Source organism: Heliconius melpomene, chromosome 19 (genome assembly GCF_056956725.1).
Source record: "Heliconius melpomene rosina isolate 202511_hmr_F chromosome 19, ASM5695672v1, whole genome shotgun sequence".
NCBI lineage: Eukaryota > Metazoa > Arthropoda > Insecta > Lepidoptera > Nymphalidae > Heliconius > Heliconius melpomene.
The window spans coordinates 10,827,665-10,838,870 of NC_140407.1; positions in this window are offsets into that span (position 1 = coordinate 10,827,665).

Consider the following 11,206-nt stretch of genomic DNA (forward strand, 5'->3'; position numbering starts at 1 on the left):
TCGAAGTCGAATCAATCTATAATTACATTTCACAAAATAAATCTAGGTATTTACCTATATTGTTATGATTATCATAATTCGAACACGATTATGTAAAAGTAGGAGGTAGGCACTTTTATTCTACCCAATAAATCCAATAAAAAATATATTAAAAAACTGCTTATTATATTAAATATTTTAATGAAAAAAATACTTAAAATGAAAAATAGTACCTATCTAATAGAACATGAATTTATGATTTTTTAAAATTTTTGCTTGTCTGTCTGTTCGTTTGTTTATTTCTGTTTTTTTTCACTCTAATCTTCTGAACTTCTTGACGGAATTGAATGAAACAGTTTTTTCTGTTTAGGTTATATGTCTTAGATTATACAATACAATATATACTTTATTGCACATAAAATTATATACAAAATACGTAGAAACAACATGTACAATAAGGCGGCCTTATCGCTTAAACCTTTGGTCGTTGGAGTTGTATAAAAAAGATGGTGGGTAGTTCATTAAATTGCAGGAGATTATTTAATAATAGAAATAAAAATAAAATACATATATATATACTACGAATAAATATTTATATAAATAAATATATATATTATATTTGACGTAGAAGCATCTTTTGAAACGAATCAAATATGACCATTGTTATTGTTAAATAATATTGATTATTGTCAAATATGCTAACCTAATGTGTCTATAGAATATTAAGAAAAGATACAGTTACAAAATAGGCTTCCAAATTTTAAATTTCATATGAAATAAACAGTAAGGTCAACTGACGTTTATACTGAACTGACCCTATTGTATGAACTTTATAGTCGTATAGTGTATAAACTCTATGAGTTTAATTTATATATTGTCGTATATTTTTTCTTTGTATTATAGTATAAGCTATAATGTCAAAGCACATAAAGCGCAATGAGTCTGGTCGACGCTTCGCTCGGTTATTGATACAAGGAAAAGATTTCTCTTTGATAGTTGCGGTCGCCTCGATTTGACGCCCTCACTGTTTGCTATAGTGTAGGTATACGGCGTTAAAAACTATCGATATTAAATTTTTAGGCTTAAGAAATACGCTATAATTTCAATATAATTTACTTATTATTACATCCGTACTTTTTTTCCCTAGTGCCTACTTGTATAGAGTTAGTGAGTACACGTACTTTTTTTTAGTAAATATTTTATTATTCTTTGGACTAGTATATTATTTAGATAATAGCTGCTTTTTAATAGTTAATAATCGTGCCTTTATTATAACGAGCAGATTATCTGATTTTCACCCAAATGACAGAAAATGAGATGAGAGCTAAAGCGGACAGCGATTATCTCACAACGGCTATAGGTACTTGCATAACGCATAATAACATATTAAAGGACAGTTAATAAATACTGTATATATCGTTATGGAATATCGATATTGTACGGTAAGCTCTACAATTTGCTTGTGGGTCTCTCTACATTTATTCGTTTAAAAATGTGCATACCTTTAGTTAAACTGAACAAGTATTTCTCTTTCTACATATAACATAAATCTATAGATATATTTTCTAAAAAATATATTTATAAATATTTTTTTCTGTTCAATTTTTAAGAAACGTCGATCTCGTCGATGTCGATTTTGTACAATAGGATGTGAGAAGTCCCAAAGGCACTAAAACTCCCCACTCCGCGTCACATTTATTGACGGACTTTAGAAATTTTCAATATTATGACTGCCTACTTTACATGTGATATGGATAGTTTTATTACGATTTCGCATTTGCCGCCTGGTGCGTGAACTGAGTTTTAACCCCTTGCGAAAATATAGGGGTGGTAGGTGTTTGACCTGTTTGAGATTCATTCTATGACGCTTATAATTTAATATTGCTAGATATTTTTATTTTTAAATAATAATGATCAAAATGTATTAGACTTTAAAACTAAAATAATAATTTATTATTCAACTATGCAATACAGATAATAGGAAAACTTAATTTTCATTTTTAAAATAAAATTTCAGTTATCTACTTATAACTTTTTAAAATTTTTAATTTCAGGAAAATATAAATATGAACAAATAGAAAAAAAAGAATTTAAAAACGAAAGTACATTTTTTAGTGAGGGCTGTACACTGTGTTGACTGTGGTGTGTTTTTATCTGTTACAAGCTTTATTTCTCTATTGAAACCGTATGTCATTTTTATGTGGCCACTTTTCGGCGATTTATTCTTTTCTATTGTCGTTGAGGTGCTTAGGGATAAGGGCCTTAATATACGATTATAGGTGACGCTTACTATTGTGCTTGACCTACTCGTAGAGTTATGGCCGCTATCGCCTTCTATATGGTGCTATATGATTTTTTAATAATATATGCCTACATTAAATATGCTATAACTCAAACTACACCGTGCGTAATATCAATATTAAAGAAGATACCTATTATGCTGCCAGGCCTACCTAAATATCTATTTCATATATTATATAGGTAAAAATTCTTATATATAATTATAAGATTTTTTTGATTTGCAATGAATAGTCTTCAATAGCTATCATTTCTTAAAGTCAAATCAAAATGTAATCTTAAAGTAATTTAATTAATATTTTTTATAGTATATATAGTTTTGAAGAATAGGTAGTTAAATATGTAATTTACTTTATAAACAGGCTTTTTATATAATTGCAAAGTTGTATTTAATTTTATTAAACAATGTATTCTTTCACAGTTCTCAATTGCTAATACAATAGCTATGCGAGTAACAGATTGGCCTATTAAGCGCTAGTTCAAAAAGTAACTTCTTGAAAATATCTTATCCAAAGAACACATAAAAAGCAGACATCGTTTTTCTTTTAAAAAACTCTCTCATTTGCCTATCAATAGTGGTTCGAGCAGATCTGACCGTAATAAATGTCATATTTTATGGCACTTAGGAAAATATGCAAGGGTACCATTTTTACATTTTAGGCGGTGACCGGGGTTCGCGATGCTGAATTTTGACGGCCGTATCCTTGGGGCATTTTAAAATGTTCTCTTATTGATAATTTTGGGCACATGTGAAGATGTAGGGAATTTTAGAATCTACCTATATTATAGCAAAATTATATATTTTTCTGTATAAATTGTTGCCAATGAATTGTTCTGAATAAACTATGTTACTGAAAAGTTTCATCTAAATCCGTTTAGTAGTTTTGCGTGAAAATGGAACAAACATCCATCGTCATAAACTTTCACATTTATAATATTAGTAGGATTTATATTCAAAATATTTATAAAAATGTACCTACCTACCCTCATCAAATTAAGTACGATACCATTTTCCTAATAAGACACGATTATGTGCTCACGTGTAAAGCAAAATGTATTCACGTTGTTCTGAATTTCACTAAAATGCATCAAAGCTTAGTCTGCTATTAATAACGTTAGATTAAAGAGCGCCACTGAAACGAGGTACATAGCGTCGCATAATAATTACTAATTAATTGTGAAATTTTGTTTAAGTCTTTGAAAAATATTATAATATTATTTAAATTATTATAATCTTTAAAAAGTTAAATTATTTTAATTACTAGTTGGATAGCAGTCAATAATTGTTTTCATGTTTTTATGTTGTCTTTTAATACGATTCCCGCAGGAAAAAGAAAAAACAGACACAGATAAATTACGTCCATTGATCGCAAGTGAAGTTATTATTTTTCGAACCTTATTAAATAATGTAATTATTAGTAAAACAATAAGCAAAAAGATACAAAAATATTAGTAAAACAATAAGCAAAATAGTTTACAAGAAGTAGGTATATAATCAATTTCAGAATTTAGATATGAACGATATCGATCTTTAAAGTAACTCTTTTATAGAAGCGAAAAAAACCACTGTATTTATCTGCATTTATGCTTTAATTATAACTTGCTTTAGAATATTAAACATATTAATATTTTTATACTTATTTATTGGTCTATAAACAAGTTGTAGCGCTCTTCTATTATGTGTCATTCGTTAAAGCAATCGATCATACGTTAAGAATACAGCTGCCCTTTGTTGTTTAAATGAAGTAGATTTAACGGCGTGTAATGATAACTAGTAAAATATCAAGGTTTTAGATTAATAATTCTTAAATAGAAAATATTATTGAAGTGATAAATAGGAAATTGTATTACTTAATTCATGAAAATATACATGCATATAATTTTCTATAGCTCAAACTAAAAGTATAACAATATTAGGTAGGGTAGCTAAACACACGAGGAAAAGAAATATTTAATATTTTCATTTCTTCGGTCTGGTGTCCGGCGCTGAATTCCGCTTCTCAATATCCAATGCCTTAGGAATGGGTGGAAAATGGGGAGCGGAGTTTACTTAGCACTAGGTTCCCTAATGCCTACCATGATGCATGCGGTACACAGTGTAAAGCTGATAATAAGAGGTACGTGGCTATATATAGATAACCAATAAATAATATATTGGTTTCCATATAGGTAAGAAAATACATAAAGTGTTATTACAACCGTATATTTTAATAGGTGATATATTTTATTTTTATTCCTTCCGTATTCAATTTTGAATTGTCTTTGCATAGATAGGTAAGTACTTGACGGCTGACATTTATATATTTTATTCGTGATACTTTATATGTAATGTGTGGAACATTAGCTATTCAAGTATCTCTGTTATTTATTAACATTATATATATTTTAGTAGAAAAAATTATAAATTACAAATTAATTAAATAAATATCTAAAATAACAGTAATAAAGAAATTACGTATAAATACATTTTATAATAGGTAAGCACTGCTACCATCTGTTTCATAAATATGTAGAGCCATCGATCGTCGACTTATGCACACTGTAGGTGGGTACCTACATTTGACAAAGGCGTTCGCAGTCAGATTATGTTACAATATTTGCGTGCGGAGAGTGTGGGTTCCCGATAAAAGTATTCTATTTATTATACACTGTCAAGGAGGCACATTCAAAACGCGTCATGCGTTGACAGTCGACTTCGGCGTCTCTACGCAATTTTTTCGTAGGGGTGTGATCTCAAATTGTTTGTTTTTAATAGATTATTGGAAATATATTGAACTAAAGGTCTGAGGCCTAAGAAAGCGATGGTTGTGCTTTCAATTTTCCATTCGAAATTTTGAAATATTTAATATTTTCATTTCCTCGCTCTGGTAAAGTGGCAAAACGCGGCGTTGTGTACTGCCATTCAACAATTAATACCTCGAGTTGGGAACCGAATTTTTAAGCCTAATGTTCCCAGGGGATATAGCATGAAACTAAAAAAAAATACCTAAAGAAAAAACGAGGATGAGCGACAGAAATTTACACTAGCTAAGAGTATTGGACAGACATATTGGAAATATTAAATAATACTTTCAATTCAATTTTCTAGTCAAATAAAAAGTAATTTTATTAGGAAGCGCTTATAACCCTATTTCGATTTCGTAGACCCAAACCCTAAGTCAATATGTGTAAAGTCAATAATCGCGAATGTGAATCATTTTTCATTCATTTCTTATCATTATTGTGAATTTGGGTAACTTATTATCAGACGCCATGCAGGAATTGGTGATATTACCGCCATATAAGATTTATCTAAATATTTGATTGCTTAAATTTGCCTAAACAAGCCGCATACCTAGATATTTTCTTGAGGAGCCCTGGACTTGAGCTTTGAACAGATATGTTCGTATAAATGTTATTTTTTTAATTTTTCGGGGCAAATTTGTGGGGACGTCCATGTGCCCAAATAAATAATAAATACGCTACATCTTTTTATATTATGATTCGGTGGGGTATCGATATAAATTAAACATACATTTCTCTATTTCCAAATTCCAATATCTAAGTATAGAACTTGATATTCGTATATATTTATAAGCACCCCATGTAAATACTTGTGTTTAAAAGTGACACCCATCAGAATCCATATTTAACTTAGCAAAACAATTAATTAACATATGTACTTAGAGTCAAAATAAATTGTATATAACAACAAAGTAAACAGACTCAAATATAATGTGCTAACTATTCCACATATAAAGAGAACTAAAAGCACATATGCACCAGCTATTCACTGTGAAAGTATCATTCATTCTGCACTGCGGTCAGCGCCGACTAAACCGCTCAGCGGAGTCAAAAGAGCTTTGACTTCAAAGCGTATAGCAACACCAAGAGAATGCAAAATAAACTAGCAACACTAAAGGAAGAGTGCAAAATAAATGCGGCAACACCACATTACACAGCCACTGAATCAAAAGACAGACTGAGCGTGAAGTGATGAAAACTGGAAAAAATAATAAAGGTGCCCTCTTGTTAACTGTTGCGAGTCCTATTCTGGGATCTTGGGCCGCGCCCTGAGCAACTGACCTGTGCAAGAAACCATGTTCCACGCGGCACAGCTTAATGTTATTTATACACATATACATTTTCTTGTATGTTATTTATTAATAAACTATTATATATTGGCGGCCGCGCTGTTGAACGGCACTGACGTTTACGTTCGTAATTGTGAAATTGTTTTTTTTATTTTACTCTTTATTTATCGTGGAAAGCTACCTTTAAATATATTATTTTAAAAACATACCCTCTGTTATATAATAACGTAAATTAAAAAAGGAATTTTAAATACATTATACAGTGTTAGGTACCTACTTATTTACGCTCGTCTGGTTACGTTACCTTTTATGACTTATGGAAATAACATCATATAGACTTATCTATATATATACCTACGTCTAAGTCCATAACTTTTTAAGATAAAAAAAAAAAAAAAATTAGGCAGCCTTCAAATAGCACGGCCATCAAATATTTTAATATCCATAATAAATATATTTTCGTTAATTTATTACTAAAACAATTAAATTTAACAAAATATCAATATAGATAGACAGTTCCAGAATAAGCACCTCTGATAATTCTGACAAAGCACTTCGCAGGCTTGTGTCAATATGTAGTGTTGCCCGCGAAGGGAGAGACAGATGATTTTTACATCAAAGCTACGCCGACCTGCATCGCACCTCGTAAACACGGCTTAAATGGATACCCATTTAAAACTACGGCACAGAGCTAACATGGCGATGTAATTCGCCACAAGTGCCTCCTTCACATACATACATATACGACTAGATTTTGCTTTAGGCCAAACCAAATAGAGGTTTTTAAATATTTATATTGTTTTTAAAATAAAAAATAAAATATAAACCGTTGCTCAATACGCAATGTCTTTGGAATTCGGCGGGAAATAGAGAACGGAATGTTAACACTAGATTCTTTCTGCCTATCCTGCTGTGAGCGGGATACATTTTTTAGCTACACGCACGGGATGTGCGTGAAGCTAAAAAAAACAATATAAATAAACATTTACCCAGCTATTACAAATAGTTACATGCGTTCAAACTGTATTCATTATTTTGACAACAATAGTTGTTGTTGTTTTACAAGAGCCCAACATTTGTAATGCTATTAAATGACAATATGTGAAGCACACCTGCAATCAGGAACATAAATTAATTAGTTTATTATAAATTATCGAAAACAAAGCACTACCTCGTCGCCAAATTTAATTTCATAGTTCGGTAAATGTATGAAATGCGGCAGCAGCGCCGTGCTGGCTGGCTGCTACGTTATTTACTGTCCGCGCGAACACTACAGCCTGGCTACGAAAAGCTATCATTTAATTATTGGTTATGACCACCTCTGAGTGCTTTATATTATTCCTTTTGTTGTTTTTGCGACGTTATTCTATGGTTATTAATCGTTATTATTTTGCTTAAATTGAATATAAGCACCCCATCTTACACGAAACTTTAAATTTACCTATAGATGTGTGTTATGGTATTGTGCGTGCGAGGATATAAAACATAGGTAGGTATTGTATCTAGCAATCGCCTTGCATCAGATAACTAAAATATTTATAAAGATATTTAACTGTGTATAATTATATTTTGAAGAAAAATAAAGGGGGCACTTATTGAAAATATTTTCATAATTGCTAGAGACAGTAACCAAAAGTTAATTAATTAAGTTAATTAAATTTAAAAAGTATTCATTCTCTTGATATCGTCACTATAAGAGGTAATAAATGAAAAATATACTTACTTAGAAATTGTTACAATTGGCTAAGCAAGCCCGAAGATGTAGAGTTGTTTATTAAACAATAAATACAAATACAAAAAATAATTATAAAATCATGTTAAAAAATCATGTTAATAAACTTTATACTCTTATTTAACAGATGTTACTCGTACCAATAGATTTTGTATGGAAATAGAGTTTGAGTTCGGCTCTCACTCGGGGCATAAATTATTGCTTATTGATATTTTCATTTCGTCTCTTTGCGACTAAAGTAAAAACACAGCGTTGAATTCCGCCACGCAATGCCTCGAAAATTCGACGGGAGGCCTACCCTGCTATATGCAGGATCCAGAGATAGAGTTTTGAGACAATTTTATTATTTTAGTACAGTGTAGCGACACCTATAAATATAAAATATTAGGAAGTTTTCTTATGTCATTCAAATATATTATTGTAATATGTTAATTAATTAAGGTCAATGCCTTCACCTCGCTTCTATTATGTCTTCCTACATTACGTATAAGAATGAATGTCAAATAAAGCAATTAATATTTATAGATACTTTGTGTCAGTGATTTCGATACATGATCATTTACCTACTTGTTAAATGTAATAGTATTGTATTAGTTTGGGGTTCGAAATGAAAACTTGTATTGTATGTGATATTCTGCTTAAATCACTTGCCTTCTAAAAAGTGCGAGAGTACCGGCACTAAAAGCCGTCCGGCGTAAGGGGACTTCCCCCCCTACATACATATAAACAACTTACAAGAAGATAGCTATAGTTTCTTTAAAAAAATCGTAATTAATCCGTGTTTGCTAGGTAGGTATACGAAATTTCATTGTGGGGATAACGTTCGTGGCCGTAGCGTCCTGGAGTTACGGCTTTAATACAAAAATAAAGTTTAACGAGGACGCGCAGTCTGTTGCAGCTCCCAATGTTGAGCCCGATTTATTGCTCGCTAAAGACTATTTATTTCCAATACTTTTCCTACTATAAATTTGTCAATCTTATGAAAACTTTGATTGAAATTATAATAAGTTAAAAATCAGGGTTCCTTGGCCTATCCTGCTATGTGCGGGATACTACATAAAAACTCAAAAAAATAGGCTTATAAAAACTCAAATGTGTAAAAGTCATTCAAAACATTTACAATATTTATTTCAAATCGCACGTACGTAATAGGTTCTGGTTGATGTTTAGGATGGGGTCAGTTCTATAACCTAGATGAAGTGACTAATTCACATCTTTCATTAAAAGAATTCCCCTCTTGCTGTCTCTTGTCTTTCGTTTATCAGCATTAAAGCCGCTGAATGCTTAAAATGTTTATTTCTTTATGTAGGTATATAATATTTTTTCTCCAAAGAATCCCGCTTTTTTACTCAAAATGTATGAAAATCCATTTTTTCCCCAAATTAAAATCTGGCAACGTTGATATCTATGCATGAAAATAAATATCGTACAGGTAGTACGGTAATTAAGAAAACTAAATGAGCCGTTGACGCGTGAAGTACGCGTTGCCATAGCAACGTAAGTCACTTTATACAAAATGTAGGTATATTGTCTAACATGTGATGGTGTGTGTTATGCCTATACATTTTATAAATTTAAAATATTTCTATCATATTATTTAAAAATAGGTAGATATGTCAAATTTCATATGTAGGTAGATACTACTACTATCATACTACTAGTACTACTACTACTTCATATGTAGGTAGATAGGTGCTACTTTGTTCATATAATGTTTGTTAAAAGGAGTCCAAAGTATTTTCTTCACCTATTAATATGTAGATATTACGTTTAAAAATACTATGTAAACAATCACCGACTACCTATCATTTACCAATTAATTACACCTAATTAATAAATCATTATTTTTTTTTTTTTTCTATCTAAAATTTAAATACTTATATCCTCAATTACATAAAAAAAGAATAGAAATGGATATACCAGCTATCAGAAAATATTTAACATCGTTGAGAAATCTCAAATCAGGAGATTAGAGTAGGTACGGTTAATTTGTTTGTATGTTGATAACGAGAACTAGATAATCCGGCAGGTAAAATATTCCGCGCTTTAAATACGACACAGATTAGAATCAAATTTAAGGTCGTCTATCATCACATTAACGTTTAGTTTTAGTATTTTCAATAGCTAAGTATAAAACAGCTTCACGCTGTTTCCCGCAAAAAGCAGGCTAGGCAGTGGGAACCTAGTATTAACACTTCGTTCCCCATTTTCCGCCGAATTTTGGAGGAGTTGTGGAAGTCAATGCCGCGCTTTGCCTCAACACCAGAGCGAAGAAATGAAAATTTTAAATATTTTATTCCCTCGAGTGGAAATCGAACCTACCACCTGTCGAGTTTAGCGTTTCGCCCCTGCGCCAAGACTGGCCTCTAGATAAGTAAGTATGAAAATTAAAAATTACAAATTAGCTAAAACACTCCGTTCCCAACTTTCTGGAGGCATTGCGTGTAGAGTGGCAGAGTGGGGAACGGAGTGTCTTAACACTAGGTTCCCTCTGCCTACCCTGCTGTGTGCTGGATACAACGTGAAATAGATAGACTTTTGGATAAAACATTAAATGTGTGTCTTATAAAGTATCAAACTCAGGTAATAAATATATCTTACCTTTAGACCTTTGTAATTTTATAAAGGTTATTTAATACATATTTTCTCCTCTATTTGTACCAACTTTTTATTTAGCCTATTAACGGGCTATTTCAACAACCTGTTGAACCTAATAATCTCGTTGGGGAACTTGTGGAAATGTGACAGTTACTCGTATACCACGTTATTGGAATCCTTACAAATGTTAAGTAAGAATTTTCCCTAGTTATAATAAGCTAACATTGTCATTTAGAAACTATGTGTATTTGTATTATTCCTATATTTTTTAACGCTATAATGCGGGAGTATATAACAGGGTAGACAATGGGAGCATAGTGTTAGGACACTCTGCTCCCCAAATTCCGCCAGATTCTGGACGCATTGTGTGGTGAGTGATGGACCTCAATATAGCGCCTTGCCTTGACACCAGAACAAAGAAAATAGAAAATATTAGTATAGTAGTATTTTATCTTCTCGAGTGTGAATCGAACCCACGACCTGTCGTGATTCCAGTCACGCTTGTGCCCCTGCGCCATGACTGGCC